The 20,979-nt window shown below is 62.4% G+C and overlaps 1 long non-coding RNA gene across 1 annotated transcript; it reads right to left on the bottom strand.

The window, feature by feature from the left end:
- Positions 1-2,948: 2,948 nt before the first annotated feature.
- LOC138846593 (uncharacterized) lies at positions 2,949-20,610 on the bottom strand. The gene is made up of 2 exons (XR_016225006.1): positions 20,466-20,610; positions 2,949-4,045 (listed from the first exon to the last, which is right to left on the bottom strand). It is a non-coding gene; the product is annotated as an uncharacterized LOC138846593 (long non-coding RNA).
- Positions 20,611-20,979: the final 369 nt, after the last annotated feature.

The following is a 20,979-nucleotide window of genomic DNA, read 5'->3' as shown; positions in this document are numbered from 1 at the left end:
AGGCAGAGCCCCAGAGCCAGAGCCTCACCACAACAGCCGCGTGGGAGCCTGGACGGGGGTCTCTGACCCCCAGTAGGCACGCCCACACCCAGCTCCAAGGGCTGCTGTGTGGATCACACGTGCTCACCCATGGAGTAACCAGGTGACAGCTGTGGCTCCGCCTCCACTGGCACAGACACAGGACCACGGGCTGCCTTGAGTGTTCTCCTCCCCAGGGACCTGGAATCGCGACACCGACTCCCAGCTCCTGGAGAAGAGCAGACCTGTTCCCTGGCGTAAAGCGTTAGGGCCGAGCCCAGCAGGTGCTCCCTGGGTGTGCCACTGGGCTGTGACTGCTGCCGGGAAGTCCTGGGAAACACGGCGGCCTCTGCAGGAGTCAGTGCCCGGGGCGGGGCTGGGGGCAGCTTATCTGGACTTCCTGTGCCTCGGTTCCCCTGTCAGTAAGATGGGCTCACCCATAACAGCGAGCGCCCAGGCGAGTGGGCAAGCTCCTCCCCAGCAACTGGCGGGTGGCCAAAATGTGAGCTGCTCACAGGGAGTCAGCAGCACCTGCCATCTCCCCAGCTGTGCCCCCAAAGACCCCAACACGGTGCTGGGGACGCCCAAGGACCACCCAGGACCTGGCCAGAGCTGCACCTGGCGGTGAGAGCCGGCAGAACTGGGGTGGGCGGGGTGTCCAACTCTGGCCACGGGCATCTCCGATGAGACTGGGAGAAGCCCAGATGGGGCTGGGGAGGGAGTGTGAGACGGGCTCTCCGTGGCTCTCCCACAGCCACGAAGAACGCACAAAAGGCAGGGGCCACTTCCCGCCAGCTGCAAATGACCACATCTGTGCAGGGCCCGGGGCTCCCAGGGTCTGGCTGCCGCTTCCCCACCCACCCCCACCTCTGCAAGGAGAAAAAAACGCCTTGGCCGGGAGCCACGTTCCCCGGCTCGCTGTGTCTGAGGCCCAGACGCGCGCTGTTTGGACAGCCTGTTTCAGTGGGTGGTCAGGCCAGGAGCCCGGGGCCACAGTTTACAGAAGGCCCTGGCACAAATGGACTGTTGACACCGCCTGGAAGGGCTCCGTGAAATCACAGCATGTGAAATATGGCAAGGGGGCTGGCCACGGGGGAGGGAGAAGGGAGACAAAGGCCCGTGCGGAAGGAATGCGGGGTCCACAACGAGGCGCCGCGCACGCGTCTGCCGTCCAGCGCCCACGCCCCCGCGGAGCCCGCCCGCACCCCTCCCGGCCGCCGCTCGGCGCTTTTTTCATAGATTTAAATAGCTTTTCTGCATCACATACAAGAAACAGACCGACATTTTCTCATCGCCTGTTATGTGGCAGGCTAATATTTGGCCGTTTACGCTCCATTGCAGACTATTTCTGGGGGAACACGGCCCCTTTCCAGGTTGGTGGCCGCTCACCCCAGCCGCCACCGGCGCTCACTGTGCGTCTGAGTGAGGAGGGGCCCCCGGCCCCTAGTGTGGGAACAAAGGCTGTGGGGCCTGGGGGCAGCTTTCCTGGCCCTTGGAACCACACACACCTCCCGCGGCTCTGATGTTGGGCACGGGTATGGGAAGCCCCCCTTGGTAACCGCCAAGGTCACGAACAGGCCCTGGCAGCACCACCCTGTGCCCCACCCACGGGCCATGGTCCTGATCTGGCCGAACCAGCTTCCCATCCCGGGGGGCTTGGGAGATCGACCTCACAGCCCACTGAGGCCCGCAACCGCCCCCGAGGCACCTCTGCCATCCCCAGGAGTGTTTTTGGTTTTCCGTTTTACCTACCAGCACAGGGGCACAGGACAAGCTCAGCATTGCTTTCCGGTTTGGAAAACAAGGGGTGGGGGGCTTTAAAAGTATCCCGGGCACATTTTCTTCTGCAGCTTCTGTTTCCCATCCGAAGTCTCCTTTTGCAGTTTGTGGCTACAGATACCAAGTATTCTATTGAATGGGCCTTGTTACTGTTTCACATTCCTCATCTACTAAATGAATTGTGTTACTATTTTGAGTTCTCAATCTGTTAAATAAACTCTGTTACTGTTCCGAGTTCCCGGCTGCTGGGTAAACAGTTCTATTTCGAGTTCGCGATCTGCCCAGTGAGCTCCCTCAACTGTCCCAGCTCCTGTTCTGCTGAATGAACCCTGTCACTGGGTTGCCACCTCTGGGAAGGACAGAGGACCCTGGCATCTCTACAGCGGCCATCCTCTCACTCACAGCCACGCACACAAGACGTGCATGTGCAGAAAGGGCTCCAGGACGTGGCCCCAGTCTGTCATGGCAGCGCTTGAGAGCAGAGCTCTCAGCCCGGCCCCACGGCAGCCGGCACGCACTGCTCCGCACACTGCACGCTTGCCGTGGCCACACTCCAAGCTTCATCAGTGTAAGGCGTGGGAAGTCACCTGTCACTGTGTGCATGCTTTCCTCTGCTGGGTGAGTGCCTGCACCTTGGAGACCGGCTTGTTCCCTGTTCATGTCCTTGCCATTCTTTCCTGCCAGGCTGTCTCCTACAGCACAGGGTGGGTGATTGGGGCAGCGGTTAAGATGCCACTCGGGATGCCCACATCCCTATCAGAGTGTGTGTTCAAGTCCTACTCCTCCCCATCCGGCTTCCTGCTAGTGTGCACCCTGGAGGCAGTGAGTGAGTTCCAGTGCTTGGGTCCCTTCCCCGGACATGGGGGACCCAGCTTGAACTCCTGGCTTTGGCTTGGCCCAGCCCTGTCTGTCGTAGATATCTGGGGAGAAAATCAGTAGATTAAAGTCCCTTCCCTCCCCGTTTCCCTCTCCCTCTCTGTCTCCCTCTCCTTCTCCCTCCCTCTTTGCCTTTCAAATAAATTTTTTAAATTTTTTACAATAGATTTCTGTAATAGATTTCACAATAGATCTTTAGAGTAGATTGCAAATGGGTAATTCCAATACTGTCAGCCTTACTGCCCACAGTGTACTAAATGTACTAAATGCAGGTCTAAAGTCACGGCAGATGCCACGCAGCACAGTCCTAACAGCGTATCGATGAGGACGTGAGGAAGGCTGGTGCTGTGAGGAGCACGGGGGACGGGTGGGAGGCAACCCCAGGCTGGGGCAGTCACTTAAGCTACAGACGTCTTCTTTCAGTGTGTGGCTTCGCACTGCACTTGTTAACGGTGCGTCTGTTACGAACAGAACTCTGTGTCTCAACTTTAATACGGTCAGTGCAGCGTAGAGCTCTCCTCTGGTCTCAGAAAGCCGTCACGAAGGTATCCTGTTCGCCTGCAGTTCTAGAGTTTTCACGCTCTGCTTTCTGCATGTGTGTGCACTCTGACTACGTCTGTGACTCTTTTGCTTCCTTTCCCTACACATCTCCCATCACTCCGGGGACTGACTGACTGACTGAGGCTTGTTAGGTGCTGCTGTCTGGTAGATAAAGACTCCCCACCCAGGAGCTCGGACGGCCTGAGAGATACTCAGTCACCAGATGGGAGTTTGGATCCGTAGCCTATGAGACAATGTGGAGGAGACAAGCCAGGAGTCCATGAATCCTTCAGGTTTCTCAGCCCTGCGCGTGGAGCAACGACACAGCCCCTCGGTGGCTGGCCTATCTCTGTGGGATGCCCAGGTCAGCAGGCTCCCAGCGTGACTGCTGCAGGTGGCACGGGACTCCTTCTTGGTCCACACAGCTTCCTAGAGAGCCAGGTACCTGCTCTGGTGTCCTGGAGGTTTTGCGTGCACGTGGAGGGCATCTCGTAGTTGGGTGAAGGCGGGTTTAATGCAGCATGAATTGCAGAGAGCGCTGCAGGCACATGAGCAGACACCAGCCACGCAAGGCTCAGGCCACGCTGCTCACATCCTTTGCATGGGCTGGGAGTCCATTGCCCACCATGTGGGCCACAGCCCAGCCCAGCCCTGGCCAGCAATGTGGCCTTCCTGCCTCCGCTCCTCGTATAGAATGGAACCAACGGCAGCACGCGTTGCAGCTGGCACCCGCCAAGGTGAAACGCCTCCAAAAGCAAAATGCTGACACCAGGGCCTGGCGTGGCAAAGCGTCCATGAGTGCCCAGTCTGTGTGAAGCATTTTACAGGGATTCTAGTTAAAGACAGAAGTTTTAATTAACTGAAGTACTAGTGCAGAGAATGCTTTCTATGTAAAGGAAGATGTGCAGGCAACTGTGGACGCGGAGCAAACCCAGGCCTGCTAGTCTCACCCCCACCCAGCACCCAGTGCTCCAGACCTCCTTCAAACCCAGGCCTGCTAGTCTCACCCCCCCCAGCACCCAGCGTTCCAGACCTCCCCCAAACCCAGGCCTGCTAGTCTCACCCCCCCCCCCAGCACCCAGCGCTCCAGACCTCCCCCAAACCAGGCCTGCTAGTCTCACCACCCCCCCCAGCACCCAGTGCTCCAGACCTCCCACCCTCTGCCCTGGGTGCTTTGGAACAGCCAAGGGAGACGGGAAGATGCCCAGCCCTGGCCCCCACTGGGACAGTGTCGAGCAGAACCCTGGACTGCAGCCCCAGCGCCAGGACGCAGAAGGCTGCCACGTGCAGCCAGGGCAAAGCCCACTCGTGTTGCATCTGCTTCCTGGGGGATCCTGCATGCTGCAAGCACACCAGCTAGTCCAGCCCCGAGCTGCGTGTGCAGGGAGGTGAGTGCACCCCCACGGTGGGCGCTACAAGGCAGGGAAGCCAAGGGCAGGTGCTCCGGGCAGCAGGGGGCCTTGGGCCCAGACGAGGGGTGGCTGGGGCTGGGCCAGCCTGAGCAATGCCTTTGAGGATCCCCACTGGAGGCCAGAGAGCTTGGGCACCCTTCCTGTGGTCACAGGGCTAACAAAGCAGAGCAGGGAGGGCCACACCAGCCTGGGGACCCCACAAAGACCCTGCTTCATTCTTTCCCACTTCCTGGTTTTCTGCTGGACACCCGCCCCCTAGTCCCACACCCTGAGAAGACCCCAGTTTTGCACTGGAAGAGGTCAGCGTCCAGGTCTGTGCGACACTGCGTGATCCGTGAGTCTCAAGGCCCACGTTTGCAAACTGAGGACAACCAAGGCGCCTGCTTCCTGCAGTCAGGGGAGCTGCACAGGTAACACGTGCAGTGTGGATGCACAGTCAGCACTTAGTCACCCACGGCCGTGTGCACCTACAGGGTCATGGCCCTCCCAAAGGGGAAGAGGCAGAGGAAGCCAGGCCCGGCCCACTGTGAGAGCCTCCACCTTCGTCCTAGGTGTGTGCCTCTGAGGGAAACACGGAGTTGGCAAAGACACGCAGGAAGCACCACCAGGGTCCCGACCTGCGCACGCTTGTGAACACGCAGAGCAGAGAACCCACCAGACGCTCCCAGGAGGGCAACCCTCCACAGACACCCTTCAACATTCCAAAGGGGTCCTGGCCAGCGTGTGCCGTTACTGACAGGAGACTTGAGGCTGCGAGCCTGGGAGGCCGTGACCCAGGCCAGGCCTACCAGATGCACCTTCTGTTTGGACAAGCGCCTCAGAGCCCCCTGAGGAGGTAGGGTGGAAGGTGCTCGGCCAGGGTGCACTGACGTCCCAGACCGGAAACCAGGAACACAATCCCCAGGGGCAAGCGCAGGAGACAGGCGCTCGGCAGCCTTCCCCAGGGCCGGGCTGTCTGCTCAGGCACAGGAGGCCCCAGCCCGCCACTCTGCTGCAGCACGCGGGAGACTGTTGGATCCTGCTTCCTGTCTTCCTCTTCCTTGAGCAGGAATTTCTGAGCAAACCAGAGACAACATGAAGTCCAGGCTGCCGAAGCCCTCCCGGCGCCCACAGGGCCTGCCCTGTGAGCTGACGACTCAGTCTGCACACAGCACTGACACCCTGGTGGTGTGGCTGTCACTGCCAGTGCCCCCTGGGAGCAGGGAGTGCAGGGACAGCCAGAGGGGGAATACAATCGATGTGGCGTGCAGCCTTGCAGGTAAGACACCCACGTCCCACACTGAAACCCCGAGTTCAATCCCCAGCTCCTGCTTCTACCAGCACAGGCCCTGAGCAGCAGTGCCAGCTCAGGTAGTCGGGGACCTGGACTGTGCTCCTGATTCACTGCAGGCGCCTGGGGCGCAAACAGCAGACCTCAGTCTCCGGCTCTCTCCCTCACTCTTGCGCTCATTCTCTCCTTCCTTCCCTGTTTCTGTCTCTCCGATAAATAAAAATTTTAAAACACTTTCCAAAAAGGGGAAGTTGGCTTTTTAACCTCCCCTGACTGCTGGGAAACATTTTAAGCTTACTCTTGGGTTCCTGGCTAAGCCCCACACAGGTGGGTCCCGCGGGGTTCAGCAGGGCCGTGGAACACGGCACTGACAGTGGGAATGCAGAAGCTTTCATGGCAGAAACACCTGGTCTCTGAGGCTCTTTCCTGCCTCCACTGGGACCACTGATGTCAGAGCCAGGGGCGGGGTAGCCCCTGACAGCAGGTCCCGAGGTCCCTGGGTACCAGGCCCTGGGATGGCCACCCCCTTGCAGCCCAAGGGACTGACCACCCTGTCCTGGGCACCTGGAGGAGCCCTCACTCCTAGAGCAGGGCAGCCTGGGTGGGCAGCACTGGGGCTCCAGATCCCGGGCCCCTGAGCAGGTACTGAGCCCCTGTCAGCCTCTGGGCTCCCATCACTGCAGTGGGCGTGGACATAGCCTTACTTCTCAGGCTTTCTGATGCACTTGAGACAGGGCCTGGGACACAGTGAGGGCTCAGCGACAGCTGCCCGTTCTCCAGTTTGGGAGACTTGGGCATCAGGCTGGTGGCACCGTGCACTCGGTGCGCACCCAGCAGCCTCCTGCCCCAGCCAGGAGGACCCTGTGAGCCAGGCAGGACGGACTGCAGAGCCAGGTTAGGGACCCGCATTAATCAGGGGTGCAGGTTCTCAGAGTGAAGGCCCTGGCCCAGCCCATCAGGACCTTGTGGGAACTTGTGAGAAATACAGATTCCTGGGCCCACTTTGCCGTGTATTAACAAACCCTTCAGGAGAGCCTCGAGTGCCGGGGTTTGACAGCAGCTGGTCTAGAAAGTTCTAAGGAGCTGAGGAAAATGCCCTTGTGTTATACGTGTGCTGGGAAACACACCGAGGTGTTTAAAAAGAGCCTAGCAACTCCTGCACCCCAGGGCCCCAGGAACAGGAGCTGCGGTCTTGTGAGCCCCCACCCGCCATCCATCATCCATCCTCCACCCATGCCATGTGGGCAGGGGTCGGCGGCCCTCCTATCTCCTAGTCCTCACCGCCCCCTCCTTCCCACCACGCACCAGGAAGCAGAGTACAGCCACAGCCATTCTTCTCCCAGCTGCCTCTGCCACAGGGATGATAAAGGCGCCCGTGCTGGTGGAGCCTCATGGCTAATTAGATCCAGATGTGGCCTAATTAGGCAGCCAGCAGGAGGGCCGCCTGCACTGCCGGCACCTGAGCCTCCCCAGTCGCGTGTGTGGGAGGAGACTTCCCTGGCTCACAGGTGGAGGTGGTGAGGGCGCAGGGGCCTGCGGCTGTGGGGGACCTTGGGGGTCTCAGAGAAAGTTCTCCTCCCCCACACCCTTCTCCTGAAACTCTCCAAGTGGCTGGAGATATTCTCGGGGCCCAGACCCCAAGGGGTCCTTCCCCCTACCCCAGGCTGACCCTGCCGTGACAGTGTTTTCCTCTGGCTCCCCAGACCCAGCTCCACTGATCCCGTGAGGCCGGGTGCCCAAGATCCTGCATTTCTGGAAACTTCCCCAGTGGTGCTGACGGGGCTGCTCCAGGGATCTCGCTCTGAGAACCCCTGCTCTGGGCCACCAGGGCACCCGGCACATAGCAGCCATCTCAGAAGGCATCACTGTCCCACACCCTTCCACCCTCCTTCCCCACAGTGAGGACAGGGCGGACTCCGGAGGCTGGGAGCCACTTCCTGCTGAGTGGAGGCAGCAGCAGCACTGAGGCCTGGGGTGGCCCAGCAGCCAGGGGCTCCCGCGATGCTGCAGGGCCCGCGGGGAGCTCCTCAGAGGCACTCACCCTCTGGGTGGCCCTGACCCGGCCCATCCTGCAGGCGAGGAAACTGAGGCTCCAGAAGCCCAAGCGACCACCTCTGGGTCACGGTCCATCAGTGGCCTCCCTGGGCACTCTGTGGCCCTAGTCTTGTTCCCACCTTGCCTTGGTATCCGGAGACTGTCTGTTGTCTGTCCCAGGACTGGATGCAGAGGCTGTACCTGGACACACAGTGGGCCCTAGCCCAGCCCTAGAGAGGGTCACTTCCTGGTCTCCAGGGTCCAGGATGGAACCACTGGCCTCCCCCAAACCAGGACCCAAGACCACATGCCTTCCCACCTGCCATTCAGACCACGCCTCCCACCTGCACTGAGACCACGCCTTCCACCTGCCACTCTGAGACCACGCCTTCCACCTGCCACTCTGAGACCACGCCTCCACCTGCCACTCTGAGACCATGCCTCCACCTGCCACTCTGAGACCACACCTCCACCTGCCACTCTGAGACCACGCCTCCACCTGCCACTCTGAGACCACGCCTCCACCTGCCACTCTGAGACCACGCCTCCACCTGCCACTCTGAGACCACGCCTCCACCTGCCACTCTGAGACCACGCCTCCCACCTGCACTGAGACCACGCCTCCACCTGCACTGAGACCACACCTTCCACCTGCACTGAGACCACGCCTTCCACCTGCACTGAGACCACGCCTTCCGCCTGCCACTCTGCTTCAGCCCAGGGTTTCAGGTCAGCACACGTACCTGCACTAGGCTGACAGCAGGGCAAAGCACAAGGAGGACCTGACTTCCTCACGGCTGCACGTATCCCATGGATTCCAGCCGCCATGACCACACCTGACGTCAGGGGCTGCTGGGAACCCAGCTGTCAACAGCCAGCCAGGCTCCACCACCTCTGAGATAACCAACACAATGCCTGGTGGGTTCCACCTGAAACACTCGAATTTACCAAAAATAAGCGAGAACATTTTCACAAAATACCTGTTCACAAAATGTTCCCAACAGCTTTACTGGTTAGCCCCAAGCCACAGACAACCCAAATGTCTGTCTGTGGATGGCAGGATGAACAAACAGCGGCACGTCCATATCACCGAGCACCTCTCAGCGGTAAAAAACAAACAGCGATGCATCTCAGAAGCATCACACGAATGAAAGAAATCAGACACAAGTGAACCCATTTCCTGAACGCCTGCGCAGACGGAGCCATCTGTGGGGGCGGGAAGGGGCCAGGTCACCCTGGGTTACGGGGGGTGCCCTTTCAGCAGTTCTCGCAGGAGTGTGGCTGTAAGAGCTGCACTGGGGTCCAACCCCTCCCTGCCTCCTGCCTCCCCATGTGCTCCCTCCTCCACTGTACTCCACCCCCCCACCATTCCAGGGCCATGGGCCTGTTCCTGTGGTGCTGAGGCCGGGGCCAGCAGGGCCACACTCCCTGTGGAGCCTCAAGGGGGCTGCCTCTGCCTCCTCCTGCTCTGGGGGATGCTCCAATCTCTGCTGTGCCCATGCTGCCTCCTCTTCCCTGCCACACCTGCCTTTTTCTCTCTGTGTCCCTTGTGTGCAGATGGGGGTGGGGTAGCCTTGCCGACAAGAGGCGGTGGCAGGAGGGAGGGGCTGTGCAGCCCCCAGGAAGAGCAGTCCAGAACATACACAGCCCCAGGGCCGGCACGGGGAGGCCAGCAGTGAAACCCAGGAGATGGGGTCTGGGCTGTGTGCCAGGAACTGCTCACACGGGGACCTAAACATCATGGAAGGCTTGTGGCTGCAACTTGGCGTGAGGAGGGGAGCACTCGGCACACTGAGTCGGGGACGCACGTGCTCTGAGCCCTCAGGCTGATGTGGGGAAGGAAGCCCCAGAGCAGGAAGGGCAGACGTGGGGTCTGTGAGCAGGTGCCCTGCGCGGTGAGGGGCCTCCTGCACAAGAGGGGACAGACCCAGGGCTGAGGAGTCAGCTGGGTTTTGGGCGCGTACTGAAGGCAGAGCTGAATGGAGCTGCAGATCTGGCCTGGGGAGGAGAGAGAGCTAAGAGGGACGGAGAGGGAGGGGCAAGGCTCCAGGGCATGGGGCCAGGCAACAGCAAAGAGAAAGATGGTGGGCTTTTCCTTTGACAGCAGCCTGAGAAGACAGTGGAGCCCCTAGCCTTGCCAGACAGTATAGTGCAGCGATGGGGGAACTCTTAATGAAAAATAAACACAGGCATTTAGAGACGCATGTAAATTGTAAGAAGCCCCGCAAAGGAGAAAACGCATTCCATCAAAGTGCCAGCTCTGCGCCAGTGGAGACGTCTTCCTCTCCACTGTGTCCCTAAGGCCTAGGACACACCCAGCAAGACTCCCTGGTGCTCGGGGCCTGTTGTGGAAAACAGTGGAACCAGAGAGCACAGATGGCAACAGAGAACTCCGAGAGCAGTGCTGCCGCGTGAGTGTGGGACCCGCACGACCATCCTGGCAGGACGCACTGCGGGGCCTACACTTCACTGACCAGAAAATGCAGCCTCAGAGAGGCCACACTTCCTCAAGACCAGCAAGCTAGTAAAGGGCAGAGATGGGACTGGAACCAAGGCGCTCCGGCTTCAGAGACCCTGCTCTTAACAGTCCCATGACTGAGCCTTCAGTGGGCCTTCCATTCAGCATCAGTGTCCTCTGCCATTCTGTCAGCCACAAAGCCATCCATCCACTCATCCACCTATCCACCCAACCATGCACCCACCCAACATCTACCTATCCATCCATCCACTCGTCCATCTACCCTCCTACTCAACCATCTATCCACCACCCATCTACCCACCCACCCAATCATCCATCTACCCATCCATCCACCATCCACCCACCCATCCATCCACCCATCCATCTACCCAGCCATCCACCATCCATCTACCCACCCACCCAATCATCCATCTACCCATCCATCCACCATCCACCCACCCATCCATCCACCACCCATCTACCCACCCACCCACCTACCCACCCACCCAATCATCCATCCACCATCCATCCACCATCCACCTACCCATCCATCTACCCACCCACCCAACCATCTACCCATCCATCCACCATCCATCTACCCACCCACCCAACCATCTACCCAGCCATCCACCATCCATCTACCCACCCACCCATCCATCTACCCAGCCACCCAACCACCCATCTACCCACCCACCCAACCATCCATCTACTCATCCACCCCCCCATCCATCCACTTATCCGTTTACCTATTCATCCAGTACTCCACCCACCCAGCCATCTACCCAGCCGTTCAAACACGCATCCATTCACTCCACCACCCGCATCCGTCTAGACAAGCAGCTCTGTTGAGCACATGCTACACTCCAGGCACTGGAGATGCACTAATGAGCAAACCACACATGCTGCTCCCACTCCTGGCCGCTCCAGCACAGAAGAAGGGACATGAAAATGGCCCTGGAGGATATGCAGGAGTGAGCCAAGGGGCATCGGCACAGATGTGTCTGTGGGTCAGTGGGCCTGACTCCACCTGGAATGAAGGGCCCCAGCACAGGCAGCCACAGCACAGCCTGGAAGGGCTGAGAATCTGCTCAGCAGCTCTGCCGTGACAGGGCTGAACACGCTGGGGATTGTGAAATCGCACCGCCTGTCCACAAAGCCTCCTTCTCTCTGGAAACTTCCAGCACCCACACCAGGGCTCTCACGCTATGCTCTGCATGCCAGAGCCTCCCACTCTGGCTTACGAGATCCAGAATGTTCTCTCCCATGGAGCTTCCTCGTCCTCTGCCCAGGATCAGAAGGCCCCATCTGCTACATGGCAAGAGCGCTGATGACACCATCCCACAGCCCAGATCCCCATCACCATCTGACAATGGCCGCCTGCTAGGCAGTAGGGTGGGCCACGGGCAGGAGGCGCTGTTCCTGAGTGGGTCTTGGGGGAGCGTGTCAGACAGTGACCCGTCCAGCGCTACATGGCTACACTGACCACTCCAGCTGCTGGGGTCAGCCTGCCTGTCTGCTGTGGGGACCACCCCTTCTGCACTCTCAAGCCGTGAGATACCAAACCCTGTTTTCAGTGAACAAAGACCCAAGCCCAGACCACTGGTCACACGGATTGGCTCAGAGATGGCATGTGTCCAAGCCAGGAAGGGTCACCCCCGGATACTGCTGGAACACCCGAGAACATGGCATCCTCTTTCATCGACAGCACCAACCATGAAGTGTGAAGGCCCAGGCCGGCCAGCGAGACACTCCCTGAAGAGAAAGCCACCTACAGCAGAGCAGAGCCAGGGCCGGCAGAGAGGCAGACTCCTCCCAGCCCTGCCCGAGGGCCTGGGAGGGTCCTTCCATTACCCAGTCCCTCACTAAGGTGTAACCCGAGTCTGTCACTGACAACTGAATGAGTCTTGACCACTGTGACATAAGACAGTCACAAAGCGCCACACACAGGATTAACCCTTCAGGGACACGCCATGCTGACCACTCATGCCACAGCCTCTTCCTCTCCTGCCCAGGCACCTGCAGAGCCCCCTCCCCCAGCACTGGGCATGTCCAAGCTTTACCGAGGGCAGGGGTCAGCTCTCCTGATGGGGTGTGAGCTCCCAGCAGGTCGGAGAAAGGAGCCGAATGGGAGAACCCAGAGAGGCGAGGTTTACTTGGTAGCTGTGCTTCCTCATCCGTAAGCATGGATCACACCAGCAACGACAGAGGGGCCCGACGCCGGCAGAGGGTTCCACGGACTGCCCACCAAGCCCTACCCACAGCCCCCCAGCCACCCTGGACACACAATGTGTGAAGGGAGGGTCTGAGCAGCTCTGGGCAGCCAGGGGCTGCCACTTTCCGTTTAGGCTTCAAAGCCCAAGTGCCTCGTCTTCCAATGAAGCCATGAACTTGCTGTGCCTTATAAGTGGGTGAAATCAGTTCATGCAAGACACATGGAGCAACTTCCCCTCCTGATGTGAAGGAGGGCGGAGGAAGAGGCGGGCAGAGAGAAAGTTCCAGAACGCTCCAGCTGGGTTTCGAGTCTGGTGCTGCAAGCTGCCTTCCGGAACTCCAAGGAAACGCCTCCCCACCCCCACTGCCCCAACGACTCCGCCCCCCTGGCCTCGGCTGCATCAAGCACCCAGCCCGGTGGTACCACACTCGTCTCCCCTGGTTCCCACTGGCCTCCGCCTAAGCATCGCCAAGGTGGGATCTGGCAACACTGGGGTTTGAACCCATTCCGGTCTTATTCCAAAGCCCCCATTCTCTCCCTAAACCCAAACCGGAGGGAGCGGCCTCAGCACAGAACTCTGGAAGCCACAGCCTCGGTCTGAAGGGACCCAGGCAGCAGATGGCTGTGACATCACTCCTGGCCTCCGGGACCTGGCTTTGGGCAGTGTGGGTGGGAAGTGGCTCGCGCAGGCGCAGGCGCAGACGAGCTGAGTACAGGGCTTCTCAGGGACAGAGCTGAGGCAGCTATACCCCAGGCCAGCTGGACACGCTGCTGTGTTGTCTGCCCTGGTTTGTCCTCACCCTGCAGGGCACCTGCATTCCAGGACTGTCCTGGGAGCCACCATCCAGGGGGTCGGCGACAGGGTCAGCCTCCTAGTGGAGTGTTCCCGGCCAGCCAAGGAGGCAGGGGCCGGGAGTCCCCCAGTCCTAGCCTGAGGCCACACACGATTGCAGGGCTATTTTTGAAAAGATACCCATCTTCGCAGGAGGGCCTTGGCCTGGCAGCCCTCCCCTCCCCCACCCCAGCCCAGGAGGAGGGGACTGCCCCTTCCCAATCAGCCCCTGGGTTGAGTCGTCTTTCTCTAAATAAGTAAATTAGCTCTAATACCCTTATTTGCTATCAGCCTTATAAACCTAACGCAAACCAGATGGGCCTTGCTTCCCTCCTCGGCTCCCCGGCTCAGTGGCGGGCTCAGCTCGAGGCCCGGGCGCCCGCCTGGCTCCCCCTCAACAGGCACCAGGTCCTCCTGACCCCGTGGGGAGAGGCTCAGGTCAGCTCCAAAGCACCCTTTGTTCTGTCCCCGTCTCCTACTGCATTTTTTCACAGTAAACCTGCACCTACGACTGCACACTCATGGTCGGACACAACGCTTTCCTTTCTAGGACTCTGTGAAAGACAGAGATACAAAAAGATGACGCAGAATCACCTGTGAGCGCCGCAGAGCGAGCTGAGGCTGGGGCTCGGCCTCCAGCCCGCAGCCCGGAGCAGGGCTCCGCAAACCTTCCTGGGAGAGGCCAGACCCAGCTCCGCCGTCACGCGGAGAAAGCGGCTACAGACAGCAGGTCAACGAACGGAGTTGGCTGCACACCAATCAAAATTCACTTACAAAAGAACTAGGCCGGCCACCTCTGCCCCAAGCCACCTCTGCTGAACACCAGAAACCGAGCCGGAGCCACACGCCTAACTCAAGTTTCTAGTAGCTGTTTTTCCAAGCTAAAACAAAGCAGGTCAAGCTAACTTTCAAAACATATTTAAGCCAAAACATATACAAAATAGTATTTCAACTTGAAATACAAATGTATCAGTGGGAGGCGTTCAAACTCATTTCTGCACCGAGTCTTAGAAATTCCTGAAACTGCCACGGTGTGGCGGGCCTCTCCATGAGGACGGGCCGCGAGGAGGCCGAGAACTCAGAAAACGTGCACGGAGTACGTGAGGGAAGGTGCGCCCTCTTGGCCTCTGTAAGTCGGGGCCTCCCCAGCCACAGGGGGATGAGCCTGCTAACGTGACAGGGGCAGCGGTGGGGACGGAACGGCACTGGTGTGCTGCAGGCTTCCCAGCGCCCACGCGCACACGCAGACACCCACATGCACAAACGTACACGCACGTATGCACGCACTGCTGGGCACCCCAACCTCTTCTGTGGGCGTCGCATTAGTCTCATTTTGCAGGTGAAAAAATCAAATTGAGGCCTGGAGAAGTTAAGAGTTGTAGTTCAAAGCCACAGGTGAGCAACAGGAGCCAGGTTCTGCCCTAAGACCCACAGCCCACCCAGGCTCCAGCCTGTCTCCTGCCTGGAGTGCACACCCGGAAATGGCCCCTTTCTCTGCGCTGGGCTGACCTCTTGCTCTCAGGGGCCCAGTGCCAGCAGCCCCAGGGCCAGGTCACTAACAGGGCTGTATCTCCTGAGCACCTGGAGCCCAGAGCCTGCTCCTCTGGCCAAGTGGGGACTTCAGCCCCAAGACCCAGCCCAGGGCAGCCCTGAGAGCCCAGCGCTCGGGGTGTCAGCCGAGGCGGAGGCCTTTTGGGAAACACGTCAGTGAAACGGCCCCAGCCCCTACTCTCGGCAGCCTCCTAAGGTTCCTGTCGCCCCGGGTCAGAAGCTGGGCGGTGGGCATGCTCAGCCCGGTGCTGGCTGTACCGTCTGTGAGTGCAGGCCCACCCTCAGCCTCCACGGCCCCCCTGCTCCCAGGGGACATCCAGTTCAGTACTCGCTGCCCCAGTGGTGAAAAAGCTCCGTGAGACCCAACCTGGCAGCCGCCAGCCTCGGCTGAGCTAATGCGGGGCTGAGTTCAGGAAGTGGAGGAGGCCCCCGCCCCGAACAGGGCCAAGGACAGAAACAACCTCGGTTCCGAGGAGGACGAAGGACGGGGTGGACACACATGACGTGGAGGGAGGCAGGAAACGGACATCACAGCAGGCACCACTACAGCCTCCTGACCGGCCCCCTGACCACGACAGCCTCCTGACCGGCCCCTGACCACTACAGCCTCCTGACCGGCCCCCTGACCACTGCAGCCTCCTGACCGGCCACCTGACCACTGCAACCTCCTGACACCGCCACCTGACCACTGCAGCCTCCTGACCGGCCCCCTGACCACTACAGCCTCCTGACCGGCCACCTGACCACTACAACCTCCTGACACGGCCCCTGACCACTACAGCCTCCTGACCGGCCCCCTGACCACTGCAGCCTCCTGACCGGCCCCCTGACCACTGCAACCTCCTGACACCGCCACCTGACCACTGCAGCCTCCTGACCGGCCCCCTGACCACTACAGCCTCCTGACCGGCCACCTGACCACTACAACCTCCTGACACGGCCCCTGGGCACTACAGCCTCCTGACCAGCCACCTGACCACTGCAGCCTCCTGACCGGCCCCCTGACCACTGCAACCTCCTGACTGGCCACCTGGGCACCACCGCCCCTGGGCCGGCAGCCCCTCAGCCATGCACACACGTGCTGGGGGGGTGGGGGCAGGAACTCAGCACCCAGGCCTCCCCCACCCCACTGGCTTCTGCTACGTCCCATGCAGAGGCCATGAGGGCCGTGGGGGAGAACCCAGGGCCTGCCCTGCTGTGGGCAGCACCCCCAGACAGCGTGGGGGATGTCAGCAGCGTCAACAGTGTGATGATGGGCCGGCACCGCGGCTCACTAGGCTAATCCTCCGCCTGCGGTGCCGGCACACCGGGTTCTAGTCCCGGTCGGGGCACAGGATTCTGTCCCGGTTGCTCCTCTTCCAGGCCAGCTCTCTGCTGTGGCCCGGGAGTGCAGTGGAGGATGGCCCAAGTACTTGGGCCCTGCACCCCATGGGAGACCAGGAGAAGCACCTGGCTCCCGGCTTCGGATCAGCGCGGTGCACCGGCCGCAATGCACCAGCCACGGCGGCCACTGGAGGGTGAACCAACGGCAAAAGGAAGCTTTCTCTCTGTCTCTCTTTCTCACTGTCCACTCTGCCTGTCAAATAAATAAATAAATAAATAGTGTGATGATGAAGGTGTGGGACAGCAGGTGGCTGCGACCCTGTCTGGGAATGTGATTACATTTAGAGCCTCATGAGATCACCCCAGACGAGGAAGGTCCCCAGATCCAAGGGGGGGGGGTGCAGACACAGAGAAGCCACGTGAAGAGAGACGGAGACCAGATCAGGAGGGGCTGCCCTGGGGCCTTCGCTGGGCCATGGTTCCACAGACACCTCGACTTCATGGCAGCACTGTGGGCGCCGACCCCAGGGACACACGCCTCGCTCAGGCACGGTCAGTGGCCGAGGACACGCAAACAGGCTCCCAGCCAGGGGAGACATGTCCAGTGTGTCACAGAGAACCACGGTGCTTCTCAACGCTGAGCGACGCGCTCAGGGTCGCCGAGACCCAGGCAGGAGGGGACAGCAGGGCAAAGACGTGATGGGATCCGGCCACCCCTGCCCCCACCAAACCCGTCAGGCCCCTGCACTCGCCCGAGAAGCAGTCGGTCTGCACATGGGGGGGGGGGGGCAGGCACACTCCACCCACTAAGCGCCACACACCAGGTAAGACGCCTGAGCCCGGCACCCTCCTGAGAAGCAGGCACGGTGATAAGACCTCACTCTGGGCAGCAGAGATCAAAGGGGCTGGTGCCCGAGAGGAGCACGGAGCCCAGCCCAGAGCCAGAGCCTGGCCACAGCCCTGGCTCCTGGCTCTGAACCCCTGCCCTGACAGGGACGCTGTCAAGAATCCATCCAGGATCTGGAACGCGGTGGGGGCCAGTTTTCTGCTCCTGGCCCTCGTGTACGAGGTCCCCGTGAGTCAGGCCAGGGTCACCTGGGGGGCAGTCAGGGAGGTCTGACCAGGGCGTTCGCCTGCCCCCAGCCCCCACCTCCAAGATAAAGCGGAGGAAGCCCGTCTGGACCAGCACACCCTCCAGGAGTGCAGCTGTGTCGGCGGCCAGGGGCCAGCCCCTCAGGCCGCGGCTAACGCAGAGACCCTCCGGGGTAGCACTCACCAAGGAGGGGCTGGGAAACCCTGAGCAGGATCCATCACCCGCCCTCCCCCACTCCCCCTCCCTCAGAGCCCGCCTCCAGGCCCCAGGAGAGGCCAGAGACTGCAGAGCCAGGGAGCTGCAGGGGCGCTCGGTCCCGCGGGCAGGTGGCACCGCCCGCCCTGCTCTCGCCCGACAGCCCCCTCGTGCCCCGTTCTAGGGCTGGGCCCCGGGAGGCCCTGCCTGCCAGCTGAGCTGAAGCCTGGCCCAGCCGCTCCGGGGCCACGAGGTCTCAGGAAGCCGTGACCCGGGAGCAGGCGTGCGCTGCTGGAGCTGCCCCCCAGCGTGCGGCGACGTGCCTGGCCGCCCCCCCCCCCGTGTGCGGCGACGTGCCTGGCCGCCCCCCCACCCAGTGTGCGGCGACGTGCCTGGCCGCCCCCCCCCGCAGTGTGCAGCAACGTGCCCCCCCCCCAGTGTGCGGCGACGTGCCTGGCCGCCCCCCCCCCAGCGTGCGGCGACGTGCCTCCCCCCCCCCCCCCCCCCCCGTGTGCGGCGACGTGCCTGGGCTCCGCGGAAGCTCACACTGCTAACGGCTCAGCTGCGGGCCAACTGCCAATGAGGGACCCGCTTGGGATTCGGAAGTTTTGCCTTACTGAACTGTGTAACTCGTCCAAGGTCTTACAGAAACTGCAGACATCTGACCACCTGTCGTACCCTGGACAGAGAGGCTCCCTGCGTCCCCGTGCTGCACAGCCTGGCCGGGGTGACGACAACGGCCGGGAGGGCCCACCAGGGACAGCCGCTGAGGGTGGGCCTGCCCTGCTGACGCGCTGTCGGCCTCAGAGTGACCGGCGGCCTGGGCAGTGCCCCGTCCTGCCCTGCAGCGTGGACCCCTGGGACCAGCCGTCTCAAGGCTCCCTGAGGGGCTCCTGTCTGGAACACACGCCAGGGGCTGAGCCTCCCGCTGACCCTGCAGGTGCGGGGGTCTCGCTGTGCTCCCCTCCCCCAGGGAAAGGCCTCCCCAGGCTGCCTGGTGTGGGGGGGGGGCATGGGGGCAGCGCGTCTCCCCCTGAAATCGTCAGAGGCCGCGCACACAGGAGCTGATTACGGGCCTCACGCCACACTCCACCGTCAGCCATAAACTTCCTGTGAAGCAGACAGAACACGCTTCGTGCACTCGTGTCATGGAAGGAACGTGGGCGGTCACGTGGCCCAGCCGGATAAACACCAAGCCCTCTGCACCGGCCGCGGAGAGGCCATTTGTCCTGCCTGCTCCCGGGACACATGAATGCCTGTCCCAGACCCCACCCTGGGGAAGGACAAACACCGGATAGAGCCGCAGGGACCCCGGAGCCCGGATGCCCGCCGTCCAGCACTGTTTACGCTCCAGCCCGACTCGGGAGAAAAATGTGAGAACGCCTCTCAGCACATGGCGGCCGAGGAGGCCCGGCCGGTGCCAGGGAGGCCAAACAATGCAGGGAGGGCCAGCGGAGCGGAAGGGTGGGGCCGTGCACCAGACGCGGCCCTGGCCGCTGCGCCCCGACCAGACGCCGCTGCGCCCCGGGCCTCCGAGGCCTCAAACCGCTCCTCAGCCCACCGGCTTCTGGGAGCCAAATCTGGCCCCTCGGTCGGCCCTCAAACACCGGTGCTCGGACAGCAGACAGACAGGGCCGCGTCCACGGCCCTCCGTGTGCGGCCAGCCCCAGCGAGCGCTCAGAACCGCATCTGTGCCGAGCAGAGCGGCCTGGCTGCCCCTGCCAGCACGGCGGGGCCGCTGTTTCTGCCGCCCGGCAGGCCCGGGGATCCCAGCACAGGGCAGCCCGCCCCCGGCCCCGGGCCCGGGCCCGTGCCCCGCACGCCCCGCACGCGGAGAGCAGGGCCGCTCGGCCATCCGCACCTTCCCGAGGAACCCCCGTCTCTCATCCCGGCTCGAACCCGGGGCCTGCCATCGTCGGGGTCACATCCCAGTCGCCCCAGGCAGCTTCCGCCGAAGTCCACCGCGGGCCGAGGGCCCAGGTCGCCCAGCAGCCCCGAGATGCGGGGAAGCCGGTGCCCCTGGGAGCCAGGACACTCGCCACGGGCTCTGAGCGGGGACGGCGATGGTGGCGTGGGCCCCCGCCCCACCAGGACACTAAACGCGACTCTCCTAACCGCGGTCCCGACCCCCAAACCCGCCCGAGCGGCGCTAGCGGAGACCCCAGGGTGCACCGGGCCCTACCCAGCCCCCAGGCCCGGCCCACCCTCGGCCCCGGGTAGGGGTTGGGGTTCGGGGGCTGTGGGCGGGCGTCGCAGCGTCACGGCCCAGCCCACGCCGGCCCCCAGGAAAAGGCAGTCCTGTGGGGCGTCGCTAACCCAGCAGAGGGGAGACGGGGCTCGGAGGGGCCAGGGAGCGGGCGCAGCGCGGGGGCGGGGACGCTCGGGTGGCCGCGGGGCCTCCCGGGGAGAGACCCCGGCCCAGGGCGTCCTCAGGAATGCGGCTGCGCAGGGGTGGGAGGCGGCCCCGGAGGCCTGTTCCAGGCTGCTCATTTTTTTCCCTGCCGTCTCAAGGGATTAAGATAACGCAGAGGGAAGTCCAGAGCACCCAGCTGCCCCGGCCCCGCCCGCTCTAGCCGGGGGCACCCGCAGGCCGCGGCGGGGGCTCCGCGCGCCCCTCAGGCACCGGCCGGCACCTCGCCAGGGCCGCAGCCCCAGCCCCGTGGGCCTCTGCAGGGCGCAGGGAGGGCCTGGGCCCCGCGCTGGCGCGTTCAGGCCGGGGCGGGCACGGCCGCCGCGGGCAGCGCGGGAAGGGGCATCCACGTCGGGCCGCGGCGCGGGCCCGCACCGGGAGCAGCGCCAGGCGCCGGGCCCTGGGCCTCCTTCGCGCGCTGGGGCAGCCAGGCCCGCCCGACGACGGCCGAGCGGGGCCTACCTAGCAGCGGCCTCCGCCTGCCTGGCGCGCAGGCCTTGTCCCCCGGGGTCACGGCTGGAGGCAGCGCCGCGTGCTCGCGGGTTAGGAAACCGGAAGTAAACGAGAACAGGGCGCAAGGGCGGGCGGGAAACAGGAAGCACGTGAGGAGGCCTAACGGAGGGGAGGGGTAAACAGGAAGTGCAGGGGGAAACCGGAAGCACGTGACGAGACCACGTGTGCCTGCGCTGGGGCACAACAGGAAGCCGGGACCAGCGTTTGCGCTTGGGGGCGGGGCAGGGAAAACAGGAAGTTCAGTGGAGACCACGTGCGCGGGGTGGGTGCTCGAGGGAAACAAGGCGCTCGGGGTGAGTGCACACGCGTGCTGGGGCGGGGACAAGACCACGTGGTGGGGGCCAGGAAAACAAGCCAACCACGTACACAATGAGGAAGACCCGGATGCTCGGGAGGAGACCAAGTGCGTAAGGAGCATGGCAGCAGGCGAGACCACGTGGGCCGTGGGCAAGGGGTGACAGGA

Source organism: Oryctolagus cuniculus, chromosome 18, assembly GCF_051225735.1.
Source record: "Oryctolagus cuniculus isolate XC-2025 breed Fujian yellow rabbit chromosome 18, ASM5122573v1, whole genome shotgun sequence".
In the NCBI taxonomy this organism is placed as follows: Eukaryota; Metazoa; Chordata; class Mammalia; order Lagomorpha; family Leporidae; genus Oryctolagus; species Oryctolagus cuniculus.
This window is presented reverse-complemented; position numbering and strand designations above follow the sequence as displayed.